This window comes from Adelges cooleyi, unplaced genomic scaffold (assembly GCF_023614345.1).
Source record: "Adelges cooleyi isolate 19-005CV unplaced genomic scaffold, UGA_ACOO_1.1 ACOO_flye_CR_arks_rails_tigmint_CR_PRNA_247, whole genome shotgun sequence".
Lineage (NCBI taxonomy): Eukaryota > Metazoa > Arthropoda > Insecta > Hemiptera > Adelgidae > Adelges > Adelges cooleyi.
The window spans coordinates 2,273,492-2,290,218 of NW_026095912.1; the positions used below are offsets into that span (position 1 = coordinate 2,273,492).

Below are 16,727 nucleotides of genomic sequence, written 5' to 3' on the forward strand. Positions count from 1 at the left end.
GCGTAATAAATAAACGGACGGCGGAAAGAATTTATTGAAACTCAGAACAAAAACAGAAGACCTATTAATTCAGTGTTCGCAGTTACTCTGGAAACAAAATACAACTCCTTATACTGGGGGATAACGTATTAGATAGCTTATGATGATAATTAATAATCGAACAACAAAAATGTGACTAGTTCAGTTGGCAATTCATGGCAGAAACAATTACATTAAATTGTTAATTGATTGAAGAAAAAAATTATAGTCAAGTGGTATGAAATCGAGCGATATTCAAGGAGTTTTACAAAGGCAATATTGAAGTTGAAAAACTGATATAGTTCGACCATTTTCAGGTTAATTTTTCTAAGCTTTAGGCTTTTATTTAGACAAATCAAATAGTAAATCTTTTCAGAGTCACTACAGCTGCTAAGCAAAAGTCATAATCTAAACTGCCAACACGCAACAAGTGCGCATTACGACGAATACAACAATGTGCTGGAAACGTCCACAACAAAAACAAACACCATGCAAATATTGCAAAACCTAATTGGTTTTGCAATATTTGTTTCGGTCTATGGTTTAGAGGATTTCTTCGTTTGGAATTCCGAATCTTTCAAATAACACTCAACGGGGCAAACATTGAAATACATATATTCCCGGGGTGGTTTTTATACTATGTGCGAGGGTTTTCTCTTTCTAGCACCACAATGTAAGGGGGGGGGGTCACAAATGTTAACAATATTGCAATTTGATTCCAACAACAAAACACAGCACAAACACAAGCACAGGATAACAATAACAACGCTGTAAAAATCAAACGGTACATGCGATGAATTCATTTTTTATTCAACACAACCTAACTACACTAACTTGGACATCAAAATAGCAGTCTTGTATTGGAAAAATAACGACGAACAGCAGTGCAATTGAAACAAAACCATTTGTCAAATTAATTTAATCTCAACCATTTAGACCTGATATCGATTTTTAGAAAAACGTACAATACAAATTGATTAGAAGACTAAAAATATTATTTTTTTTTTTATTATTTTGGTAATGTATCACACATTGTAACGGCAAAATGACTAAAATACAAAAATGTCAATAATTTGTGGGTAAAACGTTTGTATGGGGTACTACCAATGCCTACGGTTATTTGTTTTTACATTCAAACCCTTATAGTTTTTTTTTTTTTTTTAATGTACAAACACTAAACTAATTATCATATTTTACGATTATTTCTTATTGTGTTGAAAAACAAAACCAAACTAAGGAGCACGTTGACCCGTAAGCATCGTCGTTAACTTCGGGTAACTATTAAATAGTGAATATTAATAAACCTTAAAAGTTTATACTACAGTTAACGCGCTCAAACTACTAAGGTCAAGTGTGCAAAGGAGTTATACGCTATTAACGACCAAATTCAAAGAGACTGCGGTAATTTTATACACGGTTATAATAATTTTCTGGTGTAAAACAAAGGCCTACTTACTACTAAACTACACTCGAGTGGAGTTGGATGTTTGTAATTATTATACAGAGTAGTGCTGAAATTGGTCTTATCGAAAGGAGACCGTGGACGAGAGCTAATCAAACATGGTAGTGTACAAAACAAACAGCGGAATTAAAATATTGTATTACCCATGTGGGTGTGTGTGGTTACACATTTCATAATATACCGTTTAATTATGCCAACTGTGTACACATACTGTGTGGTGTACGGTGTGGTTATTACAAATATCTGTACAGATATTATATGAAAACCGATACCAATATATTAATATAAATACAAATATGAACGTTAAATATCAAAGCCAATACAAAATGCTAATATATTAAGAGGGCGTCGCACCGCCCATTTATAAGGAGTAAAGTATAGGCAATTTTTTACAAAATCTTAATTTAAAGGTTAAACTGTGATGTTTAATTATTAGATCAATAACTAGGACTCTATTTTGGTAATTGATTTATTTTTTGGACAATCACAGCATCCTTGAAAGCGATTTAAAAAATGTTTTTTCATCTCAACTTGTTTAAGCAGACTGATAATAACTCGCTTAATTTTGGATTTAGAGTAAAAGCACCTATTATAAAATTAAAAGAGAACAATATTTGGGAGGGCAAGACGGTGCGTTTTTTTCATTATTCTAAGTATAACGCTCAATACATAGTTTAGAAATAACGTCTATTTTAACATTTTTAAATGACTGTAACTTTCCAAAAAATTAATTTTTTTAAAAAAACGCACCCCGTCTTGCCCTCCGGAATATTGTTTTCTTTTAATTTTATAATGGGTGCTTGCTTTAACTCTAAAACCAAAATTAAGCAAGTTATTTTCAGTCTGCTTAAACATGTTTATACCACTGAAAATCACCGGTGCGACGCCCTCTTAACATAAAATGAATATTAAAATTAAAAACAAATACAATTATCGATAAAAAAAATGAAAATTAATACCAAAATCAATACGGATTTGAATGTAAATAGAAAATTGATTTACTACTGTTATTCTTATTTTTTCGCCCCCCCCCCCTTAAGCTCACCACCGACAATAAGTTGTTACTTATGGGTTTTCCACAGTTTCCTTATCACCTCGACTGCCGAGAGAGACCGGCAGCGGTTATTCCCAGGGCAATAGCCGTCGGCAATAACGTTTGCCCGTGTAATAAATTATATTGTATTTAGAGGGAGAAAAATTATATATATATATATATGAAATATCAATACTCGGTACAACACTGACGACGTCGAACAATAACTGTGCGAAACACTGATAACCGGCCATTAGTTATTTGTAAGAAAAAGCAGAAAAAAAAATTTAATATATATGATTTCGGCGAACGGACGTTTCCTGGTAAAAAAAAAAAAAAAACGAAGATAACACAAATTTTATAATAACTTATCACTCATATTACCACACACACACACACAAGAGGAAAACGGTTATTCATATTCATTAAGCATATAAAAATTTTAAGTTATACAAACGCACACACCACACAACTAATTGGGAGTTTTTCGACTTAATCCTATAATGTAAGTTAAGTTATTTATTTTTAACACAAGTCTGGGCGAGTTTTCCAACAAAAAAAAAAATACTGACTAGTCAACATGGAAAATACATTATTATCGCGACGTTTAATGTTAAGTGTCGTCGAAAATTGGTAAATATAAAAATATAAAAAAAAAAACGTTTTAACCTAATTAGTGTTGACTAGTCAATGCCCACTTGCCCAGCCTTGCTGAATTTATCGAGCAATAATAACAAAATCAACCACCACCACACACGACTGGGCTGTTGCCAAAAGAAACACAATATATATTAATATTTTTAGGTCTAATAAAACTACATCAAACTTAATTATTTTTTTTCCTTTTGGCAATAACTGTACTCCTGGGGTCTAAAAGTGCCAATTTAAATTTAAAAAAACCAAACATCTGCGTTTGTTAATTAAAGTGCTATGGTAATTTTTCGCTAAATTAAACCCATTCGCTTTTTGGGGACAAAAACTTTGTTGCTCGTCAGACAAAAGTTTACCTAACTGTAATATAAACGTAAGAAAAACAAATGATCGATATTAAAATGTAAAAAAAAAAAATGTATCCGACAACTTTGGGTACAATAATAAATATGCAAAATATGTTTGATAACGTTTTTATAGATTAAACAATGATAATAAACCACCACGGTGGTTAGGTCAGGTAAGGTTAGGTTAACCATTTCCCTACAGTTGGTAAATGTATAATTAAAAAAGGGCAGTGTGTCGGTTTAGGTTAGGTTAGGTTTCATAAGCAGCGAGGTTAGGTTAAACACACTTAGTAAAAGGTTTTTAAACTTATGGTTTAATATTATTTTATTAGGTATAACTACTAATATATTTATAACAACAACACATACAACCTTAGCCAACGATAGACAACGCATAATAATATTATGTACAGAGCTGGTCAAAGTCTTTATTACACTCAACTATTATTAATAGCACACATGACCCACGCACAAAATGTTTATTAGTTGTTAACCAAACAACCACAATGTAATATCATGTTGAACCGTATAACAAAAAATGTGCATCGTCATCCACGTGTATCGCCCACCACGTCGAGCGGGCTGCTTTTATTTATAAACAATTTTAATTATTATTATATTTTCATTACATCAACGCGGTAATAATGTAAAAGCCCTCTCTCGGCACGTGCCAACCTCATACTGGTTAACAAACATCATACACACAAACAAAATGTAATAATATTGTATTGTGCGATTTGTTACAATGGCAAACGAAAAGGAGGCGGTTGAACAACACTCTTAAACGCTTGTAAGACGCGGCAAGGGGAGGAGGACGGGTAGTATAAACACTTTACATATTGTTATTATATATCACTGTATACACTATTTTGCATCAAAGGTGGTATACAAAAAATAAGTACTTTTGAGCCAGCTCGTGTGCCATATTAATATATTATAATCCCTGCCTTTCCCGGGGGATAGGTGGGAAGAAGGTTCGCCGGCTGACAAGACGACCGCAAACACACACACTGTTGTTACCTAACGAGCATAAAATATATAAATATTATTACACAAGTGGCGTTTAAGTATAGTTTCGAGGTTCAAGCACGTGCCCGGATCGGACGATAATGTGAGTAAGTCCCAACAACCGAAACCGACAAGTTCCCAGTTGTTGTAAATTTGTCAACGATTTTCTACAGAGTATTGTATTGTGTTAAAAAATATTATCTACACGGTTTCCGGTAAAAAGGTGTGTACATCATATTATGGGCGTACCTAACCGCAAAACTATAATGTAATAAGTCCCAAGAATTTACAAAAAAAAAACCGTTCATCGTATAGTAATTATATATTTGGAAACTGTTTGATATTATTATTGGGCCAATTCAATACTTAAAAATAGTTATAACTATTATGAAGTATGAAAACTTGATTATGAAAATAGTAGAATGGGCGAGACAATCATAGTATTATTATTTTATCAGTTATCTAACGGCGATAATATTGACTGATGCAACGCAAACAGAAGTTTACACGAAGCAATTATTATTTATTAGTCATACTCGCTGTTTAAAAAAAAATTGGTTTTTTTTTTTAATAAACATAAATTTTTTAACATTTGTACTACTAGCCCTCTGGGGAAGTTACTTATCACACATTTTCTTAAGGCTACTCCACTATAATGTTAAACCTATACATTACACTATTTTTTGTTTACACTGAAACCGACCCTTCTGCTTACATCTATTTTTGCTTGTGCCTCGTCCAAGGATTTTGAATTAGCGATTGGGTTTTTCCAAAATATTATGTCAAACCGAGTGTGGAAAAAAGTATTATATTTTCGGTACAACAAGTGAACAGCTTGGGGGTCAAGGTTTTTTTTATGTTAGTTTAAAGTCTGGACACGGTTACCTACCGTCTTGGAACATGACAACAACAGAGTGACATGATATAAGTCCACCGCCATGTTTTTATCATTATTATTCGGGTAGCACACGTGTCCGGGACGAATACCACATGTATACAATATGGTTACAGGCATCGAATAGCACACTGTTGTTTTAATAGTAAAGCGTTTGTGACTAAAGGTGGAGGAATCCATCCATGTGTGCCCGCCTAGGGTTTTAGGTCGAGTCCATATGTGCCAAGGGTGCTGACACTGGACACTGTTAGACCTAACCTTAAGACACACACACGGTGGTGGTTGTGATGTCTGTGTCCAGAAGGGCTGTGTTCTCTGTTATATGAGTAAAATTCTATAATATTCACAAAAGCGAAACCTGTTGCTCTCTCGGGTCATCATCTGGTCGCCATCCGCGGGCATGGGCCGACCTGTTGCCAGTGCACATACTACTTACTACAAAACAACCCCTCATCACATCAATGCGGACCATTCAAAAACAAAAAAAAACACCCTCTCTCTCACCGGGAAGATTTAAACTCGAATCACGTGCCGCCGCCGCCTTAATCGGTGTAAGGATGAACGGGGTGTCGATTTTTCTGTGCTTAACCACCACCTTGACGGACAATTGGAGTAGGTTATAATGTTTAGTCCTATTTATCCTAGTGTATGGCCCTAATAAAACTGTAGTCAAAACCGCCAAAAACCATTTTGTAATGCATTTTGATTTATTTTTGTGTGTAGACTTAAGTGTTAAATCGACGTGGTTCTTACAAGTTTGTGAAAACAGAAAATCAATTAATTGTAATGCGTTTGGTCAGTACAGATATGAAATAACTTTTAACCAATACCAAGTTAAAGCAGGCAATCTTAACAATAATCACATGTATTTTAATTGGATATCTCATGAATACATAACTAATACTTTTAATTCAAAGCGTGCACTCTTTTTAGAAATCAAAATGAAAATTTAGCAAATATTTTTTTTTTAATTCTGCAGGGCGATTCTTTAAGGCTAAGACACTCGTTTTCTCTTAAAATAATTGCCTTTTTTTCAATATTGTCCAATGTCTCCCCAAAAAGAAAAAAACTACAAAATTGCATTTATTCAAGAGAAAATTAACGTTGTATTCTTAATGAATCGCCTTGTGTATATTTAATGAAAGGGTTTTATGAGAAAATACACTATGGGTGGAGGTTGCTAGTTTTTGCAGACACTCAATAGGGACCTCCCTAATTGAGTCAATATATAATATAATACATGTACACAATTTTAAATAAAAAATTTTCCTTTCTAACCATACATATTATATCAAAAAAAAAATGTTCCAAATTGGAACAAAAAAATGTGTAACAATTGAATTTAAAATTAGTGCCAACAGCCGTTTGCACCAACTATACTTGAATTCAAGTTTAAACTTATAATTATTTCAGTATTGTTAAACTACCCTTAAATTTTAAACATAGTCGGTTAGGTTAGGCTAAGTAGTAGTTTGCACCACCCGTGGATTTTTATGAGGGGTATTTTTTTCAGGGGTAAAAAAACGCCCCCCCTACTTTTATATATCCGAGCACTCTGGACACCACCCTAAATATCGCATCGTATCGGCGGCCGGCCGTTGTCTTCCTCGGCGGCGGCTCGCGGACACCGACCGCCGCCGATCCACTGACCGTCGATACAACAATATATTGTATATATATTATATACGTATACATATTATATTATATTATGTGTATTTTTTTTTTTTCATTGCGACGTTGCCGGATCGCGCGCGCGGCTATCCGGCCATGTGCGGCGCCACGGGCGGCCGCCGTGATTTTTACGACGGCGGCGGCGGGCCAGCACACCGACGGTCGGCCGCGTCGTCCGTCAGCGCGCGGCGTACCGCGTTTCTCAGAAGTGCCGCCGCCAGACCACCGATCGTCCCGCGGACCGCCGCCCGTCCCGCCGTCACCGACACCGTCGCGCCATCGTCCCCCCGCGGCCCGCCACCGCGTCTTAACAAGAAAAGAAAAAAAAACCGCGTCTTTGCGAACCACTCGCTGCTCCTGACCGTGTATATATAATAATAATAATAATAACACACACTAACCACACAGTACACACACACGTTGTTGTGTATAATAATATAATCTATTTATATATGTAAATACATATATAATAATTTTGTATTATACTTAACTCTGTGTGTGGTGTGTGTGTGTGTGACTCAGTTCAGCTACCAAGATAAATAGATAATATTCTTATTCGAGATTACTGTGTGTGTGAATATTTCTCCCTCTCCCATGCCCTTCTTACCATTCCCCGCTCACTCATCGTCTCTTCAACGTCTAGACTAGACCGCAGTCGATTTTATTATTTATTTTTTTTTTTTTATATAAAATGTGCCACGAGGAATATAATATTTTAATATTATATTCCTTACACGGGCCGTGTTATTTTCGTACAAAATTGTCCTTATAAAAATATATAATATTAGAATATAAATATATATATAAACAGGTATGACACTGCTCTGAATCACCCGGTTGCCCTAAAATGATGCTTGTTCACTGTAAAAATAATTGCAATTGTGTAGTGTTTCTTTTCATTTAAATGGCAACGTTGCAATATTTAATTAGCTTTTTAAATTAAAAATAACTTGCTGAAAAATTTGACAACCAATTTTGGATAAATGCTCTTTTAATGTTATTTAAGTTTTAAAACTATTTATTCAAACTGCTTATGGACCAGTCAAAATATTCAGCAAACTTTTATTAATTTAAAAATATAATATAAGTTACCGTTTAAGTTTCAGAAGTCGATAAAGCTCTAAAAACATTTTACCATAAACTCTATTAAATAATTAAGTATATGACTCTAATTTATTAAGCGAGATCAGTGTAAAAATTAAAAAGCAGAAAATACTAGAAATAATGATTACAATTATTTTATATCTCTCATAAGTCATAAACAACACAAGAAAAATGATATGTTACATTCCCAATGTGACCATCTTAAATAACAAGTTGATACTTAGTGAACACTATTACAGATTTCTTTCCTTAATATTGTGACAGTAATTTATTGTAAATTGTTGATATCCGTATATGGTATTATTTTAAAATATTATTATTATTATATAACTAGTGTGATATGTTGGGTATTGTTTAAGCATATCATTGTTGTTGTAATTATTGCTATCATATTTTAATTAGATCACAAGTAAATTACACTGTTAAATATTAGACATACTATGAAATATTGTGAATGGATTTAATATCCTTCTTAATAAAAATAAAAAAATAATTTTAAATTGACAATTCCAAGAGGGAAGATGGTTTTCTCAAGGGGAGGGGCAACCTTTTTGCTGGAGTGCAAAATGTGTGCACATTCTCATTGGATAACAATTAGTCTTAAAACAATGCGATTTCATTTTTATTCTTCAAACGAATTGAGATGGTAAAAAATTACATTAAAATTTGTCGCGTACAATTTGGAAAGTGACCCCAATTTACTTTTATACACACAAAATATGAAATAAAAAGTGAACACCATTTTCTGGACTTACATCAGCTAAACTAGAGAAAAATACAGAGACCGGTTAACCTAAGCTAACCCCCCCCCAACCTAAGTGTTGTGTTTAATAAATAAAAAAAACTTATTACACCTACTGCTATGCACAGCATACTAAATTTTGATTTTGTTTTATTTCTAATAATACATAATTCTATTTGAAAATTTGTAAAAAAATAAACTCTGAACTCTGAATTTGAAAACTTGTGTTCTGGAAATGGAAATGGTCCATATTTATAATTATATAAAATGTGTTTTTTTTCACAAGACCAAATTCACATATTGTAAATATTCCAATTACCTAATTAAATATAAACGTTTTTGTTTTGATTATACAATTTTCCTCTAAAAAAAACCAGTTAATTTGAAAAAAATTGATTTTAAGCTTGGGTCAAGGTCAAGTTATCAATGAAAGCAGGTTTATGTGAGTGTGTAAATTACAAACAAGGCACAGCAGCAGTCGGTTGAGTTACACACCAAAAGCCAAACAAACGTTAAATGATATTCTAATCCTATCTTAAGCGGTTCGGTCAAATGTCGAGCGACTTAAACGAAGGAGTACAATATGTCTCTGTGTGCAAGCTATAATACATATTTTATACTATGCTTATCAGAAGTCTTAAACTTTCGAAAAGGAATTTATTACAAATTTCCCAGCCCAAAATCAATATTATAATCATCACAGTTTTTGGTACCAACAACAACAATAGCCTACAATTATTTACCATGATAAGAGATCTACTCAATTTATTGAAAATATTAAATGTTATACAGTCTACAAGGATCTACTTGTACTTAAATTTCAAAAATAAACACCACACTTTGATAAAGCCAACGGGGTCATTTGTCAGGTACAATCTTCTATTCTGTCGGATCGGTTAAATACACACATAATATAATAATTACAAGAATGAACTCTACTCCTTTGAGATTTATTATTTCCATGAAAATACTAAAAATAGAAACGCGTTGAACGTTTCCCGCCGAGTTCAAGGTTTAACAAGTCTTCCTGGAATAATGGCATATGAATATGAATATGAATATTTTGGTTTTATCCAAATGATGTGCTATGTGCACCTATGACCTACTCCTTCAACAGATAAAGAATATATCAAACTCTAATAAATTGTTGTATTTTTCCTTTTGTTTTAAATGTATTTTTTTAACCCGGCATTCTCTGGATCAGGCCACAAATAATTGTGCAACTAATGTTGTAATATTTTTTAAGGATAATATTCGTATTTGATCGAATTAAAACAAAATACATTAAGTCGGATATTTGATTATATTCAAACAATATAGTGCGTTTCAGCATTTGTATTTATCATACAAGCCGCTTTTAAACCTATGTGGGTAAAAAGGTTTTTTTCTTCTTTTTTTTTATTACCTACGAGTTTAACACACACGATTGACATATGTAATAGTTTGGGTTTTTTTTTATACCCTACACACACACAAAAAAAAGGACAAGAGAAAACCTACAAATCCATCAGCTGTGTAATGTGTAAACGGGCCAGGGGGCAAAGGGACAATTCGTTGTGTGCAGGTACAATTTAAATTCTACCGCAAAATAAAACCGTTTTGGAGATTGAAAAATTCTAAAAAAAGGTATAAAAAAAAAAAATTGAATAAATAAATAGGTCTATATTTTTGTGGAAAAGTCATACGTTTAAAAAAAAGGCATTTTTAAGTAGATTATACAGCTGACGCGGTTCGCTAATGTTTTAATTAGGGTTTGTTGTTTTATTAAAACTGTTTTATAAGGGCGGAAATTCAAGACCAAGGGAGCATTTCATCCCTTTCCCGGTTTTCGTTTTTTTTTAATAACCCCTATCAATTAAAAAAAAAAAAGAGGAAAAAATGTAGGTAAGTACATAGTTTTTGTTTCCATCGATACGTTTTTTTTCTCCAAAAAATATTATAATAAATATTTATACACAATACAAGATAATGAAAAATCTTCAAGAAGAAACGATTAGCATATTTTTTTTTTCATTTTACAAAGGGTGTAAATGATTAATGCGCTTTAAAAAGGAAAAAAAATGTAAATTTATTTCGGAATTAATTTGGCACCCCTGATTAGTTAGTGAATTTATTCTATCGTTGTCAGAACTGTTTTTTTAGTACAAAAATTAAATTATATCAACAAGACGATTTTTTTTTATACACTAAATTATTTTCTCAAATTAGCCTTTCCCTTTGGTGATTTCTTTTTTAAATACATAATAATATTATATATTTATCAGTAACTAGTTATAAACAGTTTTGTTTCTCCTAAAAAAAAAACCCCTTTTAATCGAGCACACACAAAGGAAAAGTTCCTTTAAGAAGGAAATGAGATGATTTTAAAATATACTGTTGTTTTTTTTTTTTAAGTGTGAAATATAGTCAAGCTGTTTGTATGGTTAACATAAAAATATTAAAATGAGAAAAACCTCTTTGAAATAATTTTATCGATGATATAATATTAACCTGCAAAATCATCTCCTCCCCCCCCCCCCCAAGAGTCTGTAAAAGTGATCTAAACAAGGATACTTACTTTTCGAAATTAACAAAAAAACAGACTCTTGTAAGAAAATTAAAATTGAAGTAACAAACAAAACTACAGTGTTCAGGAATTCCTTTCGTTGTTGGGAACGCTGTTCAAAATCGGTCAAAGACGTTGTAAAGTGAAAATTCCAAGACGGTTCCGAGTATTCGTGAGAAAACCGAATTGTTCGTTTTTGATAATAACCGTAGACGAATATAATTTGAATAATTCCAAACGTTTTATTATTTTTTTATTTGTTAAGGAATTCTAACTAGTCAAAATTGTGGGTTGTAATTTAAATATAGCTTACAAAAAAACTAACCGCGACCGCGGTTGAGTTTACTACGTCTTTGACCGATAACGAACTAAAGAAAATTAAGTAGAAAATGTCGACAAAACCCCATTTTTGGAAAAGTCTCTAATCATCGTAATGTAAGTACAGTTTTTTCTTCTTATGTGAGAAGCAAGCAATTGTAAAAACTATATATTAATTTTTATCTACAAGAGCTATCGATTATTGTGTAAAATTATAACTGGATAAATGATAATTATCTTTTTTTACAAACGCGCACGTTCTCAGCACACACAAAACCGTTTGGGAATCTTCTCGGGTCGTTTATCTTTATTATAATATATTTAAGACAAATTAAAATCGATAATATTATAATGTATAACATTCGAAACGGTTGTATGTTCTAATCTACTTAACGGTGTCGGTCGATAATGGTAATAATGATAATCATTAAACGTTACACTTTCTCGAAGGCGTCGAGATTAGGTAAACGGGATATTGTCTAAAATCATTTGTGTTTTTTTTTTTTGTTTAATAAAATGTGGAAATAAATATCATTATTATTATTATTGTTCCTACACGGTGATAAAAATAAGATAAGCATTAAGTAGGTAGATGATATAAAACGATATAATATTGGATTTTAATTGAACCTTTTTTACCACAGACAGATTATAAATGTAAACGGATAGCTCATGACTAGATAAAAACAAAATTATCATTTAAATATGATGATTGACATAAGGAGATTGTACAATGATAATTAATACTTATTCATGCGACTACACTGATATCTTTGCAAGTCTCTAATAATTTTTTTTTAAAAATTCCTTTGTTCTCAGCCGAGTGAGCCAATATCCGCATATTTTAAATGCAGGTACATATTTATTTAAAATAATATAAATTATCAAACTTGTCCGAACAAACACTTACATATAAAATTGCAAATACCTAACACACAAAATCAGCAAAAAAATGCACCTTTACAAATTAAAAATATCTGATTATAACTAAAAAAACACAAACTATGTACATATACTTTGTAAAATGTCATAATATATAATTTTATTTTTTTTGGTATTCATTTTGTATTTATTTTTTTTTCGTTTTTTATATAAATGCATATAGGTATACCTATATGCATTTTTTACAGTACAAGCATGAAATATTGCATATTATAATATAATATTGATTGTACACCACTGCACCGTGTAGTGTACTGACATATAATCTTATTAAAATAAATAACCGTGTAGAAACTTACATAATATTACAACTGTGTTGGGAAAATCTCGGTTGGTTTGAAAATCTGAAGAAATGATCAATTGTTGTATGTGAAAATTTTCATAAATTTTCAAAAGTTGCATTTAGCTGGTTTATACAAATGCGCGAAATACAAAATAAGTTTATCTTTTTAGTGTTGCTATTTTATTTTTACATAGAAAATATCATTGCTCAGGTACACAGTTTGATAATGCAAAAATATTAAATACCTATATAGGATTTTTAAGCGGCTTGAATAGCGAGGGATTTTTTGTTGAAATTCATTTTTTCGGATGACCATCACAAAGTAGCAACATATACAAAAAAATAACCGTACAAGTCTATTCTTATCCGCCAAGTCTTGCTGAGTAGGAACGATAATAGGTATTTTGTAAATTTTTTTTTCAACACTTTAAGCATGACTTAAATTTAACATACCAGGTTTTTGCAACTCTACCCCCTCTCCATCGACGGTGGAATTTGAATGGCAGCGTAAAAGGGTCGGCCAATCAAATGAATTTATTTCATAAAAGTGTTTGTATACCCCCCTAACGCCGCTATTTTGTGAATTGATAACGGTTGATAATAAAGTGTGTGGGGGAGGACATGCAATAACCTAGTGTACCTATATTATTAATAATAATTATGCCACGAGCAAAAATTTACCTGGTAAACGTCGGCGGCCTTATCGCGGTGTCATCCTCGATTGGGTGTAGGTATTTTTCCTGGTAGGTTTGTTTTTTTAAACCGTGCGCGGATTATAGTAATTGTAAAAATGAAAAAAACGCTTACTTTACTGTTGTTTTAGAGTATTTTTTTTATATAAATTTGATATTTTATTTTTTGCTTTTTTCGCCAGTTTCCGGTGTGGTCACAGCCGCTGAGCCGACGAGGTCGGAAAACGGTATTATTGTGGCCGATGATTGGCGCGACCGAACCCGTGCGTTATCACTGTTCCACCGATGGACAACAACAACAACAACGACAACGGCAACATATTATTATTGTTGTTTTTTTTAATTTGCACAACGGTGACGCGCCCGCGGTCCGCCAGCAGACTCAAACAAAAAAAAAAATTTAAACCATGTATGAACAAAAAAATTCCAAAAAAAAGGATTAAAAAAATTGAAAAAAAAAATTAATGGATTTGTATAGTTTAGCGAAAAATTGTTTACAGGAAAAATAAACCAAGTATAACACACGCGCTAGACGTGTAAAATTGAAGTAAAATTCACATAAAAAAAAAAAGTTAAATAATAAAATTCACAAAATTACAACAAAAAAATTAAAGAAAAAAACGTCGCGTCCATCGTTTGCCGTGTGTGTGTGTTTTTTGAAATTTTTTTCCCAAGTCCGAATTTTCTCGGGTTTTTCCGACGGCACAATACCCGCGCGGTTTCGTTTTACGGCGCGTGGTCTATTTTGGTGATTTTTTTTTTTAATAAGATTTTCTTCTAAGAACCGATTTGAAAAAAAAAACTAATACAAAAAATAAAAAACGATTTTTTTTTTTTTTCAAAGAAAACCCGACGCGGGCGCGACCCTAAGAAAACGAGTACAGTCTGGCAAGGCCGCACACACGAAACTGTTGAATCGCCTCGACCGGCGGCACAGAAAAAAACCACCTGTTGTCGTTGCCGCTCTGCCGGCGGCGGCGGCGGCGAACGGCGACGGCGACCGATTCGGTGGGGGGCGGCGGCGTCCGCATCGGCGCCGAACAGGTGGAGAGGGACGGGTGCTCGGCGGCGGCGGCCCCTACGGGTTTTCCCCGTCGTGGGGGTTGTTTTCAAAAAAAAAAAAAAAAGTGGGTGCCCCGTTGCTCCTCGCGAGCGCCCCCCCCCATCGCCTCCGCCGATAACGATTATTGTTATTGTTATTATTATTATTATTATTATATAACTGTTATTATTATTATTATTGTTGTCGGACGCCGCTCGGGCCGTTTTTCTAACGGATTTTGTACAGGCAATTTTTTGGCAAAATCTTTTCAACTCGAGAAAATAGTCGTTTCACAGTAATAGCCATTTTTGTTTGCCTTATTTTAGACCAAAAATCCGGGAAAAACGCGACTACTTAGGGTGGTGATACACAACAGAGTTTCCAAAGAACTCGTTTGTCTTTACAGAACTGTACTGTGACCATCGCAAGTAGTCGACATTTTGTCTGGTGTTTTGATCTAAAACGTCAAAAATTCAGATCGCCAGCAATCCCCTTAAAGGTTAAACGGTTATTTGTGTGGTTATTAGTTCAGTAATTAGTTAAACAATTTTATGGACTATCACAGGAAAATATGCCGCTTTCTGAGTTTAGACAATATCATTATTGACCATTCAGGTATGATTAGTCTAAAAAAACATACTTATGTAGACCGAAGAAGCAAATAAACGTCTTAGATGTAGTAAAATATGTTACCTACTTAAATTCGAGCAAGTACTTTGGGACTACGACTAGGCACAAAACAAATTCTAAGCAAAGGTATACTTTCCAATGCATACTATTGTTTAGAATGTTTCCATTTTTTCGTTTAAAAATTACATTTATTTCATCGTATAATCTTACTTGTATGTTTGTAAGTAAAGTTATTGTGTATTACTTTTTAAATAGTTTTTTAACCTTTTAAAATATTATATCTTTTTAAAAATTTTGTAGCGAATTAAAGTAACAAATTATGATTATTTTATTTAAAAAAAAAAATGTACACAACACTAAAAACGATAGTGTATTTTACTGTTTTTTTTTTATCAGTTTGATTTCAAATATATACTTATAAATTGTTATTCAAAATACACAATATGTTTGCACAAAAAAGAAGGTGTGCAGGCACTTGATTTGGTGATGAGCCCACGTGAACCGTATTGATATCGATGACACAATTATTTGCTATAGTTTAGTGTGCAAGAATGATTAAAAATATCTGTTATATTTGATCAGTGTGGCCATTTACATGCGCTGTTCATTCACGTGGTACCTTGTTAAAGCTAAAATATGACACTTGAAAATCTTTATTTTTTTCATACATAATATTTCGAGATAGGCTAAACTTAGATTAGATTGTGGACTTGTCCATAATGAAGAGGCCAATCAATCCTCTCTTTTTTTTTTACAGAATCAAAATTAGACTCACAATTTCGTCACTTGAACCTAATTAAAAGTAATATGTTTGTACTTTCTAAGAGACCCCGACTCGTTGACCAACAACCACGTGGACGATATTGCCTTTTTAAAAAGTAGAAGTAGAAAATTTTGCCGAAAATGGCCTACAAAATAGCCTTTACAAGCTATTTTTAAATTACAAATGAAATCCTTACAAGTCAAATCCAGACTAAGTCTGCAAAATATCTGCATTAAGTGATTTTTTTTTTGTTCCTTACTTTGGCTTGTTGATCTAGGCACGTGCTCAATGGTTAATCTGACTTGAATTGCAAGTAGAATTCATGCCAAAGCAATGGAGGACGTTCGACCGACATAATATCGAATTACTAAAATAATAATAATAATACATTTGGAAATAAGTTGGCCACACACAAAAGGACTGTGTCTTATCGATCGGTTTTCCATTCAGGTATTGTATTTTGTTGTGGTGCAAATTCACAAGACATTTTTGTGCAAGATTTTCAAGATTTTCATCATCAACATTTACCCCTGGCAGTTAAACGAGACATCCCCTTAAAGTATAACAGTACACTGTTCTAG

At 32.9% G+C, this 16,727-nt stretch overlaps 1 protein-coding gene across 3 annotated transcripts in view; it reads right to left on the minus strand.

The window, feature by feature from the left end:
* Nucleotides 1-16,727, minus strand: part of LOC126836499 (cytokine receptor-like) — an 81,272-nt gene that overhangs the window by 48,003 nt on the left and 16,542 nt on the right. For 2 of the 3 annotated variants that reach the window (XM_050569975.1, XM_050569977.1), the window contains exon 1: nucleotides 13,701-14,608. The exons of the other annotated variant lie outside the window; for it this stretch is intronic. The gene's annotated coding sequence lies outside the window, so the exon portion shown is untranslated. Of the gene's footprint in view, nucleotides 1-13,700; nucleotides 14,609-16,727 lie in introns of those variants that run through there. 3 annotated transcript variants of the gene reach the window in all.